The 20,852-nt window shown below is 37.5% G+C and overlaps 1 protein-coding gene and 1 long non-coding RNA gene across 6 annotated transcripts in view; one reads left to right on the top strand and one right to left on the bottom strand.

Annotated features, from left to right (window-relative positions):
* The window catches only part of LOC110828739 (uncharacterized), a 573,656-nt gene that overhangs the window by 169,330 nt on the left and 383,474 nt on the right, over positions 1-20,852 (top strand). The gene's annotated exons all lie outside the window — the stretch shown is intronic.
* LOC110828734 (transmembrane protein 8B) overlaps positions 8,131-20,852 on the bottom strand; it is a 30,262-nt gene continuing 17,540 nt past the window's right edge. The window contains exon 4 of the transcript XR_015537694.1: positions 8,131-8,372. The gene's annotated coding sequence lies outside the window, so the exon portion shown is untranslated. The remainder of the gene's footprint in view (positions 8,373-20,852) is intronic.

The raw sequence follows: 20,852 nt of genomic DNA, 5'->3' as shown, positions 1-20,852 counted from the left end.
CAATATTGTAACATCGAGATAACGATGAATGGCGCAGAATATTAATATTAATTTTAAAATCAACAATTTAAAAGTTTGTGTATAGACTTGAATAATAAATATATATAAGATAATGTTAAAAGAATTTTCCGTGGCCCAGTTTAAGGAATTAGCCCGGTATTTGTCTGGAGGACTGATTAAAACCACGAAAACTCTTAATTAGCCGAGATTTAAACCCCGCAAATACGAAGTAAGAATTTATGCATGTGTATATTTTTTTTCTTATGTAATAAGAATACACAACGGCGCAAAATCTGGATTTACTGTTTTGCTTCATAGTGTTGTTACTTAGTACCTGGAGCGTCATATCTGATTTCGGCTGTTAGAGAAACCGCCCGTCGTATATGGAATCCGGATATTCGGTGTCGTGTTCACAGTAGACTACCAACGGGCTCTGTATTGAGTCACTTAAATCTACCCAACGTCCTCATATTCTGAAGTTTGATCAACTGTTTTGAAATTCCGTACCGTAATAAATCACAAAAACTAACACATGCAGTCTGAGACTGTTTCTTCTTAATTCAAGAATTTAAGATGACATTTTTGAGGCCCTGGTAATTGATACTATCTAAAATTGTCCACATAAGACATGTAATTATTAATTTATAGTTTATACTTTCTCGTTTCTCCTATACGGATTCTCCTTCATACGTTTTCCTTGAAGTTCTTGTTTGAACTTAATATCATTTTTAGAGATTGCTATGGGCTCCCTTAAGTTATTAACTTGCGTTCCTGTCTTTTGGTGAAGTTCTGGGCATGATATCAGAAACAATAGACGTTTAAATTCAATTAAATAACACAATGGCTCGACTTTAATTAGAACGAAATTTTCCCTGCCTCACTTCCAATATGCAGTTTAATTTTGAAAATATTCTAGAACTCAGTTTCTGTAGTAGCCTGTTCAGAACTGTGAGCTTCACGGCTGTTAGATGTTAAAATTAGAATCTGACACAGATTTACATAAGCTAATTAATAAGTTTCTAAACATAACGTGTGAACGAGAATTAAAGTCGTGCAATATAAGTTGAATATTCAAACACTTTTTTTTTAGCTAGATTACATTTTTTATCATAGTTCTACCTTTGTTTAATAGTACGTAAGAAGAATTATGTAATATCCTCGTGTCTGATCCTTGAGGAGTTTTGAATATAATTTGGTGTTTTTATGAAACCTGGTACGAATATTAAGTTACCAAAGACCATCATCACCTTTGTGTTTTTATTAATTTTTTGCTAGAAATAAAACGCTCATGGCGACGTTACAAAGAGACACGTGCCAATAAAATACAGTCTAAGTAACTAGACTATGTTTATTCATCAGTTAGAAAGACCAACCACTTTTATACACTGAATGTTAGCTTGTAATAACACACGAGTTTTAACCACACAAGATCATTTTCAATGTTATGAATTTGGTTCAACAGGACACTAGATATTATAAATATTATTATTATATTTTTTCCTAGCTTATTAACATTAAAACATGTATAAAACATATCTTGAGACTTAAGCCCAGCTGAAATATTTAAAAAGGTAAAATCTTAGTTCCTTACGAAGTTTTCACCCATTACATATTAAGAAGGTTATTATGAATGTACACATTATGCATTTGCGTAAACTTTTATAGAGTCACACTGTGTTTCGTGCATCACATCTTACAAATATTTAGTCTCTGTACCTCCATTTCAGTTTTTTGTTCATAAACTGATGTACGCATATTTCCACAATTGTCTGGATTGTCACTTCATGTACATTTATCCTCCTTCAGTTGAACTAATTCGGCTTTAGGCGACTGCACTGGTCGTGTTTACACGTGCGTATCATGCCCTTTCCTTATTAAATCCATGATTTCGATCACTGACTTATGAAATGTCGTACACACGCTGTTGTGTCATTAAAATTGTAGAGTACAATTTTTTTCGTGTGAATGTCGCAGAAGTCCTCCTCCCAAAAATAAATTAAACTAAAGCAAATATTGCGTCAGTAATGATCAGTTACAGCACAGTTGAATTTCGTGCCAAAATTTAGGCTTATTTTATTGTATTAATAATGCTTTTGTGGCTTGAAATTTTCAGGTCTTCAGATACAATACATTTGTATTCAGCGTCTTATTATTATCTCATGGCGACAATATTTTGCTTTAGCAGCGTATCGGGTTCCAATTAGTTGACTTCATTTTTCACAACAACAAGATTTCTGATGGGAAAGTCTCCCACCAGTAGCGACGACAAATTTCCCGTTAGCGTAAGAAAATTCCCGTTTTAGTTATAAGGCTCCGTTCAACATTTCCAGCAATGCGTTTCGTACGCAGAAATGATGTAACCTAACAAGGGGCAATGTCTTGGGCTTGCGCAGAACTTCGTCCTTAGCTGTTTGATTGGTTAGTTGGTTGGAACTTTGAGGTGTTTAGGAGTTGGGACACTTTTATCGGGCACAATAATACCGAATCGAGCCTTCCCGGTCTTGATCAAAACATGCCGATGGCAGCTGCTAGCGGCTTACACATCATACGGGCCACACACACACAACCCGTTACTGCTTCTCTCACGACCAGATGATTGGTGTGTGGTGTGCCATTACTGCTCCACGAATAGTAGGAGAAATATTTTTTGAAAACACTATTAATTTCGAGAGGTATGTCAATGACATTCTTACGCCCTTTTTTGAGAGCATTACAGAAGAAGAAATGACATGGTTATTTTATGCAATATGGTTCTAAAGCACACGCTGTCTCTTATTCCATTAATGTTTTAAACCAAGTATTTGAAGACAGACTGATAAGTCGCGGATTGTGGCCTGCAAAGTCCCCAGACTTAAGTCTATGTGATTTTTGTCTGTGGGGAAGTCTAAACGACAAACTGTATTCAAATAATCCCCACGCATTGGATGAATTTAAGCAAAGCATTCGTAAAGAAATTACATCTGTCGATGTCAAGCAGTCTTTTCAAGAGCCTTGAAGCGTGTTTAAGAGCAGAAGGGAGACATTATGAGCTTCTACTGTGATGTTTTGAACAAAGTATTTACTTTTTAGAAATGCACGTACTTGTTTATAATACGCAACATTTAAGCGCGAGGCGGCATAATTTTCCTCTGCAGATGTTGCGGGCTTTTCGCACTCACAGACCGACGGCAAAAGAATCAGGCGATTCGGTCGTTAGAGTAAGACCTGGTATACGTTATCTGAAGACTGAAAGAGAACCAGCCCCAGAAGCCCTGTGGTGTCGTTGTGGACGATGCATGAAACTCAGAACATCAGAGAAATTTAAAAAAACATTTTTGCTGTCCCTTTTTCAGAGTTTTGCTTAGATTCCCGATATTTCTCTTTAGATTTTTATTTTTTGTTGTCTCGATTCTAATTACGTGACTTACTCGGTTTCTGCAGTCTGATAGGGTTGAGTATAAATTGCATTGACAAGATGTTATCATTTCCCTGCCATGTCGGCAGCTGCCGCTCAGCCTCATTGAGTTTCGTCCAATCTTTTATGCACAGTAACGTCATTCAAAGTTGGAAACTGATAGAGAATGAAGCATAATATTGTATTAAGGAAGTTCTTTGTCGATCAGACCCCACCATTCGACGCAGACTGGCTGACAGCACTCATATGCCTCTACTCATTTCACGACGAAATTTTATCTACAGTAACTTGTTTTGTTACTTCTGCATTTAACTGAAAATTTACTTTCTGAAAAGTCACAAATGTGTTAACTTCAAATGTTGAGATCTGTAGAAAATTAATTTCACCTATTTTGTCTAATAAAATTAATTCTATAGGCTTTTAAGCGACATGTCATGTGTATAACAGGACGAAACTAAATTAACAGTTTGAATTACACATTAGCGTACATACAACCATAAGTGATTTGTTCATTAATATGTGGTTAAGTTAATGACGCTGTCAGCATTCTACATTATATAACATAGAATGTTAGGATAATTAATGAATTGGAAATATGTATGAAGGCGGTCTAATTTAATATGCTTTAACTGCATTTATTGAGGTACTGAACAAGTCGAACAAAACCTCAGTGAAGATAGCCGGTCTCAGATCCGAGATTTTAACGCGGAAATCCCGAAATATGTAGTAGGAGTGCTAACCTCTCGTTCCCCTGAGTTATTTATATTGCACATGTTTTGTTTTGAATAGTAATACTTATTACCATTACTGTATGTTCCTCTAATCTTTATACCACACACTTGTTGACAAATCCGTGTTGAAATTCAAAGACAAACGGCGGTGATACGAATTTAAAACATTTTAATTTTTTATAATCTTTTTGTTATGCTTGTTCAAGATACGTAATCATATGTTAACATCCTGTGACTAATATTAAGAATTCGGCGATATGCTTAACCTTATGGAGACAGCGGGTAAGACATCACAGAGTAATTCCATTCAGTCTTGTCTCTGACTCACGGCTTTCAAGATAATTTTATTTAAAATATTTTAAGAACATTCTGCCTAAAATTGTCATTCAAAATTTCGGTAATCAGGTTGTCAGGGATAGTGGACATTTGTCCTTGCAGTCTCCATCATCAGGGCGATGATCTTCCTGATGATGGAGGCAGCAAGGACCTCTAAATGTCTTTAAACTTCTACCAGACTACATTGGAAACAACACGTAAGACAGCCATCTTCATATCTCCACATATCTTGCTGTTTATGAAGGTGATTTGTACGTACGTACGTACGTACATTTGTGATATCTTTCTGTGGGTGGCTAAGGTTAGATATGTAATATACTTTAGATATCCGTACGTCGAAATTTTGTATTTGACGACTGAAATTGTGTAATGGTAAGAACGGTTAATTTGTCATCGGTTACGTACAGTCCAACTTGATATAAACAAAACTTTGTCGTTAGTGTTTTTATGTGAAATATTGTTTTAAATATTTATGTGGACGAACTGGAACGCAAATTATCAAGTGTCTGATCATACCGGAGCGTATAATGTTCACAGAATAGGCAACAGACGTTAAATCACGTAGAATCATTTTGTTCGTAGGTTATCAGCAAGACGCAGCCACTTTCTTAAAATATTTTACTGTCGTTTAAAAGGTTATAACACTTATTTTAAAAAATAATATTCTACTGTTTTATAATCAATAATTCGGATAAGAGCTCGGCTGTCCACAATGAAATTTAAAACGACCTTGATTCTTCCAGGAAGTTGCTGTGATTTGCTGTACGACAGGTAACTTCGATTCGTAATCATCCTGTCATTTCGAAGTCAGTGGTAGTTTGACGCAGCGTTGTTAAATAAACTAACAAACTAAAAAAAGGACCTACCGGGCTGTAATCCCGGCCATGCTATCAGGATGTCTTACATTTTTTGAACTGGATAGGACGATGGAAAATATCAACACAATTTATTAACTTCTAGCATAGTTTCGGCCTTATATAATCTTTGAATTGCTCAAGTTTTTGTTCCGTGGGAAAAAAACTATTTTATTTCTCTTTTAACTTGACGTATTAATAATCACTACTTTATGAGAAATCAGTAACTTCCGTGCTCAAAGTATAGCACATGTGCACTCGTGTAATCGAAGCCAGTAACGGAAGCACGCGAAAGCAACTGTGCTCATACCGTTTATAAGGTACGCGGTGGGTGAATCGATTTATTCCGCTAGTTGCCGAGTTGACTGTAAAATGTAGCGTTCCGATACGGTACGTCGGATAAAAGAGAATTAATGTCGGATAACCGAAGGTCAGATAATTGGGACTCTACTTAATTAATTTGGACTGCATACGTGTAAATCTTGTGCACTGCTAAGTTATAAAATGGTATATTATTCTTCCAAAGGTAATCTGCTTAAACAGAAGATGGCTGTCTTCTGGATTATTGCGTAGTCTGGTTGACATTTACCGACGTTTTGGGAAGTACTTGCTGTCTCTGTCATAATGACAATAAGTAATTATCGCCCTGATGATGGAATCAACAGGCACCTCTGAAACATCTGTAAAATTCTACCGGACTAAGCAACAATTCAGAAGACAGCCATCTTCATGCATGCAACCGTGAAAACCTTAAATTTCACACGTACTTAAATACGTTGAAGACAAAAGCATGATAGGCCGCACTTGGAATATTTGTTTGCGACAGTTTAATTGCCTCTTTGTGTAGCGTAAATGTATTTTAAGATATGTCTGCAGTGTTTAATATTATTTTATTACTAATGATAATTCTTACTACAGAATTATTTTAAAGAAAAAGAGTCCTTTATTTCCACGTCCTTGCTGTGTCTTGCCATGTTCTTGTCCTACATCTCTAGATTAAAAGAAAGAACAACATTTATCTACATATGTTTTTATGTTCATGGAAGATATGTAGCAAATGTTCACGTAAATACACGCTCGTTTTGAAGAATCGTATATAGACATAAAGTCACAGATTCCCAAACTCTGTCGCGTCGGCCCCCAGTTTTCTTTCCTTAAAAGTCTTACCCTCGCAAAGTTGTTTTAAGAATATAATTCGAAGAGAGAGAGGGTAAACTGACAATTACAGAACAATGAATGTTTACGTCGCATGTAGAAAATTGTGCGTGTTGTTTTCTTCAAAGTTTTGAGTTTAAAAATGTATTTTTGTATTTTAGAATTAACGAAGGTCATAGTTGGTGTAAGGGAATGTTCTTTGAAAATTCTCATGATAGTACATCATCGCTAATAATTGGTAAATATATTAGAAAATTTTTACTAATAGGCTTATATAAGTATGCAGAATATTGTAAATTCCTAGTGCATGTTATCCTACCTGGATCCGGTTGAATTAATAAAACCCGTACGAAATAATAATTGTTATATCAAATAATATTGGCCCTATATTAACCAAAAGTAAATTCACGCACTAAATTTAGCATAGAAACTAATTCTAAATTTAATCGAAATCGGTTCTGTAATATTTGATATGTAACATCTCGCACGCTTTAACCTACACTTCGTGCAAAGAACGCAATCTTTTTCGTCTTCAGTGACGTCTTCTGGCCTTATATAAGTAAGCACTGACATGATACGGATCTTCAAGATACTCAGCTGCGTGAAGGGAAACATAAGCATAATGGGGCTGAAATTCGTTTATAACATCTCACCGAGGCGAGTTGTATCGGATGGTGGCAGAATTACAAAAGTTTGCTAACAAAAAACTCATCTTAAAGAAGTTGACGTATCCCGTTACAGCATTTTAGTGCGACCAACTAACTTAACCAGACTAGATACTTGCAACTTTCAGCACTCAGGACTCAGTTATTTATGAGCGAGAGTGGCTTAAGACGCTGTCCAAGTTGTCAGCAATTCCAAACAGCAACAATTACGCCTAGATCGACACATGACCTCTTGGAGCGAAAATTAATTGTGGATATTAAGTTTTGTTTCACGAATTGTTTAATGTGCTTTTATACCAGATTGCTATAAAAATACCTATGATTGCCGGTAACATATAAACATTCCACTGAACGTGGTACGTATACTTTTCGCAAGATATCTCCCAGTTTCGTTGTTACAAATACACGCATTGATGGCCAACCAGCAGCAGTGCGGTGTAAGGGAGGGAGGGGAAGCGATATCTCAAATGCGTCTTCCTCCCCCATCTTCATCTTCCAGCCCTATCTTTCTCTGCCGTAACTGTGACTCGCAGATATTTTGCGTGTAGTATAAACGGTCTTGTCAATTGTTTGTAAACAGCAGTGCAAGAGTGGCCTCAATGTGACAGTTATAAACCTGAAAAGTTTATTCGGAATAGTGTTACAGTAAATTTATGATGAATAATAATAGTGATTAATTTTAAATATTTTTCCCCTCCCCGATGTATTTCTTGAAACTGTCTCAGAAACATTCTGCATTCAAGTTTGAGAAGGTTCATCGAAAGAGTCCAAAATTTGGTTGAACTAGTAGGTAGATACTTTATCATAACAATGCGTCTTCCGAAACATTACTTACCTAAAGCGATATTTGTCTAAAATAACAAAATGCCAGTGTTGGGAGGAATCCACTATACGTGTCTGACTTGGTCCCATACGACTTCTCGTGCTTTGATCTCGTTAAAATTACTTGGACTCATTCCCGAAACGACTTTAGAAAAAAAGTTCAAAAACAGATCTATGTCTAAGCAAGAATGGTTTAATGCAAGTATAAAGCCAGAAGGTGATTCTCTGGACTGAACGTTGCTCCACACACACACACCAGAGTTTAATGGAATTTATTTTTTGTTCAACAGAGTCATTCTCATTGTTTATCGGACGTCGTGCATGTATGAAGTCTTCAGTATACACTATGTGAATGTGTCGTGCCTCCATACCAATTCCAAAATACTGACTGCATTAGTCCTCGTGTTCACGCAGACTGTAAAAAAAAATGAATCATAATTTAAATAATTTCCATACTAGGTGCTACTGATAGTATCAGTAACATAGCACATCCTCACCTCTTCCCCCCCCCCCCCAAACACTTGTCTGAGACTGCGGCAGTGAATTGACAGAGAAAATTGCTTAACTACTTTTTTCATGAGGATCTCTTTGAGTTTCATAAACAAATATAACTTTGTTTTCGTGGTGATTATCATCTCGCCCGTCCCTACGGCTGTAATGACAGTTTAGACGTCATTGAACATTCATGAGCAGTGTTAAAATACATGATCTGGGACATAGAGAGAGAAGGGAGTCTTTTTAAATCATGCAGACACCTCGGAGTGTTTTTATATCGCCATCCCAAAGGAAATGATTTTTAAAAACAGTCTCATTCTCATGAATAATTTGATACAATGTAGGCGTACACAAGTAGCTAGCAAAACAAATCCAGGAAGCGTGCAAGTGTTGCTCAAATACAGTAGAGGTCGCGCGAGTAATGGTGGCACCTAAATGCGCGTTGTGTAAGCCTAGAGAGGGGAGTTCAGTAGTAGTGGGGGTCGCACAGCCTCAGCTGCGGTGACGCACCGAACTAAACACAGCTAGAGCTACAAACAACTGGACAGGATGAGTGTCAATTGGGAAGGCAACTCTCAAGATAACTTACTCGAATTCTTTTAGGCTACGCTTGTTATTTTGTATGCCTATAATTTCGTGCATACGTTTTGAATAGCTCAGTGTTCTCAGGTGTTACATCTTTTTACTCAGATATTCTTTGGATCAAATAGTCTGGGATTCTGTCTGTGTTTTTCTTGGTCATTATAATAGATCGCAATTCTATAAATCTACCCTTAAGACCGTAACTAATTATGAGAATAATATAATAACAATGAGTATAAAGAACAGATGTGATAGGTTGATAGGTATGTGCATACTTTTGAACGAAAACTTAATAAAATAACCAAAAAAAGTTTGGCAGTTGAAATAAATATGTGGTTACTGAAGGAATTAAAAATTACATCAGCTGTAATTATTTTTATTTATCTTAATTCATAAACCGCAACACACCAAACATGAACTGAAAAGGCTTCACTCTTAGAAACGTGTCCCGTAATTAGAATTCCTCTGCAACCACTGTCTTTCTTTGTATCTGAAAGCTGTTTAATTTGGTTATGGAAGCGAAAGGCCGACTGTATAAGCCTAGTGATTGTCGTTCTCATACTTTTAATGTAGACGATGTTAATTAAATTCTGTTAATTTAATATGGCACGGAAGATTTTGTATTAGGCAAGGACGACACAGAATTTACAAACTTAAAATAAAAATCAATTAGATGTACCTGGACAAATATTATCGAAAGCCAGCAGCTAACAGTAATTACAGTCTTCGTCACCTTGAAAATAATAAACGATAATTCCGTCTTTTAACTATTTTGATTGCCCATGATTTAGAATCCAACTTGTGGACCTAATATTTGCTCAACTATTCAATAAGATTTCTGCCTTTCTAGGTATTACGAAGTTTCATTAACACGTTTAGAAGTACCTCCACTGGACCCTTTCCATGGCCAGATAAATTCACTGCACATTCTTATACAGTCAAACCTCGGTTCACGAACTTAATTCGTTCCTGAAGGTCGTTCGTAAACCGAAACTATTTTCCCCATAGGAATTAATGTAAAATGGATTAATCCGTTCCTGGACCCCAGATGATTGCTTATTTAAAATTTTACAACAATACTTTGTGCACAAGGTCTTAACACAAAATCAATGGAAACCATTAAATCTATCACAAAGAAGATAAACACAACACTAAGCAGATCAAATATAAACGAAAACTTAATTTACTTTTACCGTACCTGTATGGAGGAGAGTTGACGGCATAAGTGGAAGGTGGTGAGGAAGTGAAATGTTATTGTTTGGAAGGGGATTCTTTTTCTTTTTTCTGTCTCTTGGCACCACTCGACTCTGCATCAGATTCACTGGGCCTCCGTCTGACTAAAAAGTTGTCCAGTGTGATTTGTTTTTGTCTACGTTTTAAAATGTTTCTAAAGTGACACATGGCATTATCACTGAAAATGTTTATGCTGCGGCTTGCTACTGCTTTATCGGGGTGATATCGTTCCACGAAACTTTGCACCTCACCCCATTTTGCACAAATTTCACGGATCAAAGAAGTAGCAAGATCAGAGACACGAACACAATTTTCATGTTTGGCTATGATTTCTTTCTTAACATCTATCACGATATTGGTATTTTATCTTTTCACTTTGCTGTTATCATTGTCTTTCTTTGGACCATGCTGGATCATTCTTCTACGGATACTGCCGACGCTGATACTCCCAGCTTATCGCTCCATGATGTTGACGGCTTGCGTGTTCGTAACTCGAGACACAGTACGTCATCCGAGACACTTTGTGTTCGGAAAATTTGTTCGTAAACTGAATTGTTCGTGATCCGAGGCGTTCGTGAACCGAGGTTTGACTGTATTCCATTTTTAAAGATCTATTTCAGTATTATCCTCTAGAGTACGCCTTGGTCTCCCAAATGCTCCCATGCCTCCAGTTTGCGACTTTAATGTTGCATTCACATACACATATTCCCAACTGAATTGAAATAGGTCTACAACCATTGTTTCACAACGCTTTTGTAAGCAAGCACTTCGGAGTCGAAGATATGCCTGACAATGACAAACATAAACACATATTTGCTTACCAGGGGAAATATACAGCACTTTATATCTGGCGAAAGACTATGAGATACGAATGCAACCATTTGTGCTGCGGAGTGGGAACTAATTGTATACTGGGCGCAAAATATCTGCGATCGTGAGCGACGTCACAGTAAGAGGGCCACGGAAGGTGGAAAGGACAGACTGGTGTAAGACGCAGTTTGCTATCGAGTGGTGGTCTCTGTCCATCACCTCACCTCGGTTGGCTGGCCGCCAACGAGTGTATCTGTAACGGTCATTGAAGCTCGGAGATATCTTGCGTCAAGTAAAGGAATTTGTGTTTCTGTACAGCGCCTTTAAAAAAACAACAAGGCATCTTCTAGTAGTGACTCGTGTGGAATATAATTTGAGATTTTGTTTTGTGTGCATGTGTTACGCGTTGTTTAATGACGGAAAATACAGAGAGTAGAATCGGAACTGAGTGTGATTACTCCTGTGGCACTGGGGAGGCAGGAATTGTACAAAACAGGATGTAGCAATGACTTGGGAATACAGAAAGAACTTGGAAACGAAATTCCTGTGAGAGGAATATGGTTTGTTTTTGCTCGTTTCCCACTAATTTGCATACCATGGAGAAACAAATATAATGAATAATTTCTCGTTCTTTCTCAGTATGAATTGATTCAGGACGCTGCCAATTGCAGTCTTATGGGTTGCAAAACCATTATATTCTCAAAACGTTAAGACCAGCTTCAAAATTAGTATCCCTAACAAGCGTCATGGTCCAGTATTAGAAATCGTGCTTTGTAATCGCGATGTCGCGTCTTTCAATCTCGGCCTGGAGACCGGATATTCTGACCTACGGTTTTCGTGGTATTCCTCAATCGCTCCGGGGCAGTGTCTTAAATTAGGCCACGACCGCCTAATTCCACGTCTTATCAAATTCGTTATTTGCTGTGATCCTCTATTTGACACTATATGGTATGAGGTACGGAAAAACTTCATTAAGTAAACTATAAATAAAATGAACAAATAGAAATTACCGTCTCATATACACGTAGATGTCAAAAAGTGTTAATTAACTCTAAAGTATTTATTTATTTGTTATCTTATATTTTATAAACTCCATATTATTCCTTAAACAGAAGAGAAGATGGATGCTGTATGTTCATCTCATATGCTGGTATGTAGCTGTAAATCTGCACGCCTTAAAACCCACAAGACCAAAATCAGTAAGATACAAGTGTAAGAATTCAAGGTAAAATCATTTTATTAATACATTAGTTTGTAATGTGCATTTATGGTGATGACTGATATTAACAATGGGTCTGTTGTTTAACGTGCTCAGAATTTTCTTGTTAAACCCAGAATTGCATAAAATAACCTGAGTTGGCTTATGAATATTACATATGAAACCCGGATGATGACCCGAGGGTTGGAACTAGTTTGGTCACTAATAAGAATTTATAACTGAGTTGCATCGGATGGTTATTTCGTGTAAAATGGACACAAGTACAACAGCATGGAATTCAGAGTGAACGTATTACCACCTTTACATCACGCAGGCGTGTTATCAAGCGGCTTATGGTACATCGTTACACTTAGCAACCGAGTTTATACGTTGCATTCAGTCTACTTGAGGTTGGCGGTGGAATATTATTACACTATGTCGTATTAGGCATCTTAATGCCTATACCGGCCTCAAAATCCTCTTTGCAACGTTGCCCAAATCCCCGTAGGTTTACTTTACCATACTGTTCAACTACGTCTTTACCCAGTCTCTTTGCATTGTCTTTACTTATCTGTATAGGATTTGAGGTTTTCACGGCGGTGTGTATGAAGATTTCTGTCTTCTGGGTTGTTGCGTCGTGAAGTCTGGTCGATGTTAACTAACGTTTCAGAGGTCATACTGCCTCCATCATCAGGGCGATGAGTATGAAGATTTCTGTCTTCTGGGTTGTTGCGTCGTGAAGTCTGGTCGATGTTAACCAACGTTTCAGAGGTCATACTGCCTCCATCATCAGGGCGATGAGTATGAAGGTTTCTGTCTTCTGGGTTGTTGTGTCGTGAAGTCTGGTCGATGTTAACCAACGTTTCAGAGGTCATACTGCCTCCGTCATCAGTGTGATGAGTATGAAGATTTCTGTCTTCTGGGTTGTTGCGCTGTGTAATCTGGTCGATGTTTATCAACGTTTCAGAGGTCATACTGCCTCCGTCTTCAGTGTGATGAGTATGAAGATTTCTGTCTTCTGGGTTGTTGCGCTGTGTAGTCTGGTCGATGTTTACCAACGTTTCAGAGGTCATACTGCCTCCTTCATCAAGGCGATGAAGATTTCTGTCTTCTGGGTTGTTGCGTTGTGTAGTCTGGTCGATGTTAACCAACGTTTCAGAGGTCATGCTGCCTCCATCATCAGGGCGATAAATTTACGGAGCAACAACCCAGAAGACAGGAATCTTCCTTCACTTATCTAATCGCCTCAATTCATTTAGAATTCTACTTCTTCTTAATAGGCCTGAGTTCTTCCTGGCATCTTGATTCATATTATGTGTTCCGGTATCGTGTTTACCACACGCGTAATTTGTATGTTGTATTTTTAAAATATGTAGGCCTGCACCTGTTTTGTCTTCTTCTTGTGCTTCAAGGATGCAGGACATAGAACTATTTTAATTTCAATGGAATGCGTCTACCCATCTAGGTATGGGTCGTTCAATATTTGGTATCCTCTTAGTTTATAATTTAGTAAAACTTTTGGAAGTCTGTCTGCTGTCGTTCTAAAAATGAGTTCATGACAGTTTTCTCTTTACTTTTTCTGTTTTATCATTTAACTTGGATATTAAAAATTTTGAACGAATACCTGTTCTCCTTTTTTGATCTAGGAGGGAGCATCCAGCTACTGAACGTAAGAACTTCATATCAACTGACTAGTTTCCTTTTGTGTGATCGATTTAGTGTCTAGTTTTCATTAACATAGGTCAGCATTGACACTTCCAAAAATTATCTTCGAGATTTTATTTAAAATCTCGCTGGACATTGCGTATCTTACAGACCATATTTAAATTTACGTTGACATGCTGTCTAACACAGTGCGTTTCTTCCAGGGGTATGTTAATTTTAACTAATGCGTCCGCGTGTTTAGTATATTCTAATCATTCGTTTTGGTTTTGTGCTGTATTGTTGTAATATTAGTCTTTCTTAAGAACTTCATTACTTCCACATTAGAGTATAGAATGAAGACAAAATGTATTTCTTCTATGTATTATTTTAGTTCGTATTCTGAATAATGAAAATTTGTTTGATAATTTTGAGGAGGAGAGTCCGATGTGATGCGAAAGGTTGAGAAATACTAATGTAACTCATCCGTACATCTCGCAAATTATTTCTTAGAAAAGTAGGTTGGCGGTGTTATGCTTCGAAAATCTGGTTACAGACAGTGCGTATTGTGGTTTAGACATGTCTCACGTCAGAACTGCCATATTTATGTAGTTTATACCTTGCAGTGTGTCTGTGTGGGTTTGTGTTTATTGTTTCCAGAAGAGAATACTGTAATTTGACGTTTGTAAAGTCACTGTCTGCTCAGTTGCCCAACGGCTCTCGGTGACAGAGCGATCATCATGTTTGAGTCCGGCAAACTACTGAGTTAGTGTCTCATAATCAAAAGAATTCAATGATTTGTCCTAACTTCATTACGCGCGGAATCTATTACTGTAATATGACCACTATAATCACGGCTCTTCAAGTATTTCTACGTTGAGTCTTGCAACATGGCTGCGGTTAGTAGAGAAATTAATGGTTGGGTCTTTTGATCGACACACGCTGACATCCGGAACATACGACACAGGAGCCGTCATCGGCCGTGCCGTAGCTCGGGCGGTTATTGGCTGGCTTCTCTTCACGGAGGCCCCGATTTGGCCCCAGGGCAGTAAATGTGGGATTTGTGGTGGACAGATTGGTACTGAGACAGGTTCCTCTGCGAGTCCTTTGGTTACCTCCTGTCAGTATCATTCCACCGCTGCTCCATATTCACTCATGTTTCAGCTGGGGACTAAGCAGCGAGGCCCTTAGCGACTACAATTTCACATAGACGTAGTCTTAACCCATTGCATGATGAACACAGAACCTATCCCTAGTATTTCCATACCGACTGAGGTAGTTCTTGTTTTCTTCAGTCATTTCAGACATTCTGGGTTAATATCTCAGAGTAGTTCATTTTTTCCTCCATATTCTCTCGTGTTTAACATTCACTGTGTTCTATTCGACACTAAAAACATATTCATTTAAGAGTTGTTCTTAAATAAACCGAGGACATTACTAAAGTAGGAGTCACAAAACTGCATGAAGAGATACAACTTAGTAACACAAACAACGAATCACACCCGAGTGGATACATCTCAGAAATCACAGCATACCAACGCTGTGCTGATGACTTAAAGCAGGGTGGACCAAAGTTTTCCCTCGCTCGGGCCAGAACAGTTTTCCTGTTAGACACAAGGGCCAAGAACCCCCTACTGTCACTATTTTTGTATTATCATTATCTTTAATAATACTTATTCAGAAATGACAAATTACCATTGCATATACTGAAATATAAATTTTATTTAAATGTGCACAAACTGCTACAGAGTTGTATTTTATTTTAAATTTGCCCTTGCAACAACTTTTATCTCTCAAAATTTTTAACTGGAAAACTTACTCAAATTATTTTAACTCCGCTACTATAACAGTTTGCATATGATACAGTAACAATTTGGACCAGTAGAACGTACATCTTACGCCTATAAAGTCAATGGCTTTAGTGAGAGCACTGAGCAGAATGTTCTTTTACCAGTGATTGAATAACAACTTCAAAGAAAAATGGGTTTGTACTAACTGATAACAAATTAACAAATAATTTCGCGGGCCGCAAGTTGGACCACGCTGACGTAAACCCATGGGGAGGGGGTGAGGTGTTTAATTCCTTCCGCGATCTTGAAGCATGCAGTTTTGGTGATGACTAGTACAAGGTGTAACAGTGATTATTCATCATTTTAAAGGTACATTAATTTACCACGTTTATTTAAATATATCCAAAGTAATGTGAATTGAAAGAAAACTGTTTGCCCTTATAGAGGAAAATTAAAACAAAGTTACCTAACCTCAAAAATTGTGCCCGTCAGATGGTCATTAAGAGTGGTGGACTGACGCATCTGTTTGTAGGACTTTTCTATGCACGTAGTGACGTGGGCGGTGATATTCCATTAATTTATTCAGAAATTTTCTGTTTGAGATTATTTAAGTCTGCAGGACTTGTTTGAAACACTTTGCTTTTTATTTAATACTAGTATTTCCTTCATATGGTCTACTTATTTCTTTTTGAGTTCTGATGTTCGGCAGCTAACATTCTGTACGTGTTCTTGTAGATTTTGGTTGAGGACAGAACAAAGGCAGCGCCATTTTCCCATAAGTTATCCGTTTTAATGTTCTGAGCCTCGATAGTTTATATAGAAGTCAACACCTCTGATTGCACGTACCTTTATTGATACGTTATAAATTTTAGCTTAATTAAACTGAACGTTGACGCCCTTAGTTTAATTTATTCGTCGTTATTTTATTGACCGACAATAGTGCATTTACAGGACATTACACTGGTTTTCGGTGTTCACTAGATTATTCTCTACGTCTTGAATCTTAGTGCTGTAGTTTAGGTAATTTTTCATCTCGGACCCCACCTCAGAAACATTTCGCCCCTCGTAGGAAACAAATACGAAATACCAGAATCATGACGATTTCGATTACATCAGTTGCAGTAACAACGCTATGATAAGCGATAAAATTACCTGAGGTAAACACTAACAATTTTGTTTCATAGTCATAACGAAGGTGTGATTTCCTCACGTAAACATGCGAATATTAGAGAATAATAAACCACGCTTAGGGTTCAACCGTAAGGAGTAAGTACGTAGTGAATAGTATTGTTGAGCTGCAGGGAAAGTTGGTTTTAAGTAGTGAATTAAATTGCATTTTTGATAACATTACAACAAATTATGAAAAAATCATAGAACTACAAAGTTCCTACAAAACGTTACTCTGATATTGACCTAAATTAAGGTCTACCTAACTTCACGTCCGGACCACCAACTTATGAACTCACAGATGTATGAGGTTTAAACGTGACTTTTATTTTATATATTGGTATTGTTTTTATTATTCCAAAACGTATAAACACATACTGACATGTTAATATCTTAACATTCATATATGTGTAGGGTAATTACACAATTTAATAAGGCTGGTAATGGCCGTGAATATGAAAAATTAATAGTGGATAATATATGCTCTGTTTTGGGGGAAATTTCCAATTTTGACAAAAATACAGACACATCAGTAAAATTCAATGAAAACATAGGGAAAAATCGGTAACAATTATAAAAAATCATTGAAAATATAGTAAACAAATTGCAAAATCGCTAACATTTTAAAAATCATAATTTTATGATACGTTGCAATATTCTTGTTCACCGAAAATTACAGAGTTTCAATAATTAATTGTGCACATGGTTCATATGTTAGTATATCATATTTTTGGTGCCCAAGAAGTGTTCGAATGATTATAACATTACGGTTTTTTTTAAATATTATCGATTTTACAGACTTTTAATATATTTTCCAATCATTTTATAATATGTCTACTGATTGATTTCTTACTGATTTTTGAGTATTTTTATCAAAATTGGATATTTTTCAAATAACAAGGCAGAACCGACATTTATTATCTATTATTAATCTAGTGAAAAAATTGGAATCAATCGCAATATATGAATTGCACGGGTTGTAATCTCACGTATTAAGGTAATGTATTCATCATAAATTGGAACAGATATCTTAACTTATCTAGTGTACGAGGTGCGATCGGAAAGTTTCCAGACTGCGCGTATAAAAACCCGTACACTTATCTCAGGTATTAAATTCATCCATCACCCTCGAAGTAGTTCCCCTGGGAGTGAACACAACGATCCCAGCGCCGCTGCCAAGCCTGGAAGCATCCCTGGAAATCTTTCTTTGTCAGCCTGTCAAGCACCATCTGCGATTCTGCCTGAATCTCTTCTATCGTCTCAAATCTCCTTCCCTTTAGCTGAATTTTCATCTTTGGGAAGAGGAAGAGGTCACACGGAGCTAAGGAGGGTGCGGGATGACGGCCATGGTGTTTGAGGCCAAAAACTGCCGAACTTTGAGGGCGGTGTGCGCTGGCGCGTTGTCATGATGCAGCAGCCAGTTGTGATTGCGCCACTTTGACGGCCGCTTCCGTCCTTTAGAATCAGCTGACAGGTCCCATAGCCTATCCCACACAATGTCGCACAAGTCGTTGATGGTACGACGTCGATCTTCGTGAATGGCCTGCCGAATCTTCGTAACATTTTCGGGCGTTGTGCTCGAAGATGGTCGTCCAGAACGCTCGTCATCATCGACAGAGGTTCGGCCATTTTTAAAACGTGAATGCCACACAAAAGTTTGTGCACGACCCATTGCGGACTCCCCAAATGCTTGCTTTAGCATTTCATAGGTTTCCGTAGCCGTTTTGGCGAGTCTTTGGCAAGAGATTCAGGCAGAATTGCAGATGGTGCTTGACAGGCTGACAAAGAAAGATTTCCAGGGATGCTTCCAGGCTTGGCAGCGGCGCTGGGATCGTTGTGTTCACTCCCAGGGGAACTACTTCGAGGGTGATGGATGAATTTAATACCTGAGATAAGTGTACGGGTTTTTATACGCGCAGTCTGGAAACCTTCCGATCGCACCTCGTATTATACTGTAAGAAAACTTAACCTTACGAGCTAGCAAAATTATCTCATGTAAAGATACAAACATTGTACGTATTTTAAGAATTCCTAGGGCAGTAATAAGGATCCATTGTTGGTTATCTTGTTGTTGCCTGGTTATACACGAATATCCATTGGGACAGAAATTTTAAATTTATAATTTAATTTTCAAACTGTCGTAACCGCGTCCACGAAACTTATGGAACAGAATAATAAATTAAGGAAATTCATACTGACATTAACTTCAGAGTCGATAGTCTTCCGTTATCCGACGTTAAAACGTAAATATTAAAATACATAACGCTATTATTCTATACTTAATAGTACAGGGTGATTCTAAAATAGTTATATGGACAGAGCATTTGGAACTCATGGGAGGGCCGAAAAATGCAGTGCAAAATTTTTGTAAATTATAAGTTTAAATTAAAACGAATAGCTCTAAGGATAATTTTCAAGTTTATCATAAGCGTGGTAAAATAGCATTAAATCGATTCGTCTTGTTCAAGATTAGTCCAGTGCGAGTCTGTTGTGATTAGTAATGAAAACAGGAGTTCCATGATACGAGGTTGGGAATTTGAGTATTTTGGCGAGAATTAGGTCCTGCCCCCGTGAAGTTAATATCGTGAATCTATTTCCACATTTCGTTGTCAAATGCTTAATCTGCAAATATTTACACACAACGCAGTTCTCTTATAAAATGACAGTCTTCTAGAGTGCGTGTCAGAACTACAATTTTACCTGTTGTTTTGTATCGGTGTGAAATCTGCTCTCACGTGAAGTTAGAAACGCAGATTGAGGGTATTTGAAACGACGCTTAGGATTATATATGGACCTAATAGAAGAATGAGACAGGATATTGAAGACTATTACATGAGGAGCTCAATACTTTGTGCCCTTCACCAAGTATTTTTAGGATGATCAAACCAAGAAGGTTAGGATGATCTGGGCATGTAGCTCGCATGGAGGAGATGCGAATTGTTTGCAAAATTATGATTGAAAAGCCTCAGGGGATTATACATCCCTGAAGACGTAGCCGTATGTGAAGGATTATATAAAAATACATTTAAGGTAACTAGAGATGGAGGGTGTAGATTGGATTTATCTAGATCACGACAGGGACCGGTGGGAACACGGTAATCAGCCTTCGTGTTCCATAAAGATGTGACATATTTTCAGTAAGTGAGCTTCCCGTTGACTCAGTTAAGGACGTTTGAAGATTGAAGAATTTACGTAAAATATACGTCAGAAATTCTTTGCAGAATGTGTTTCAAGCAGCGGGAAATGCAAAATACGACGAGTCCGTGGAAGAAGCTGTGCATCGACACGGTCGTGAGTAAATCAGAAATAAGGGGCAATGATGACCATCCCATAGCCCCAGAGGGTCGGTCGCCAGGTTCTCACCACTAAGTCCCTTTTCACCCCTAGGACAATCTATATGGGATTTGTGGTCGAAGAAGTGGCACTGGGGCCTATTTCTCACCGAGTCCTTTGCTTGGATCTTACTCCATATTATTTCATATATCATCTAGAACAGGGGATCTGAACCTTTTTCTTTGGCGTACCACTAATTCTAATTTAACACATTAAATGTACCACTAACCAAATGCGTCCAGGGAAAACTTATTTATGTTAATATTATCTTTTGATTTTCTTGCTTAGTTCGCGTACCACTCAACATTGGCTCGCGTACTACCAGTGGTACGCGTACCATAGGTTGAGAAACTCTGATCTACAGGATGTACAAAGGATCCGTTAAGGGGTCATTCCATATAGTCTCACCTTTTCGCAGAAAATGGGCCTACAATAATGAGAATAGAGGGTGTATTAAGAGAGCAGAAGAGAAAAGAATACAGACAAATATAATTGAATATAACAGAGCAGAATAGGGAAAAATGCTATAAAACGTTACAGATGTGAATGAAAATAACTAATAAATGTATTCATGATTTAATAAAAGCATAAGAATTAAAACGAATAGGTATATAATTGTGTTACAATTATATACAGGGATACTGGG

This window comes from Zootermopsis nevadensis, unplaced genomic scaffold, assembly GCF_977971745.1.
Source record: "Zootermopsis nevadensis isolate Lab colony 2312 unplaced genomic scaffold, Znev_1.0 Znev_ptg000029l, whole genome shotgun sequence".
Lineage (NCBI taxonomy): Eukaryota > Metazoa > Arthropoda > Insecta > Blattodea > Termopsidae > Zootermopsis > Zootermopsis nevadensis.
Note: the sequence above shows the minus strand (reverse complement) of the source record. Positions and strands in the feature narration are given on the sequence as shown.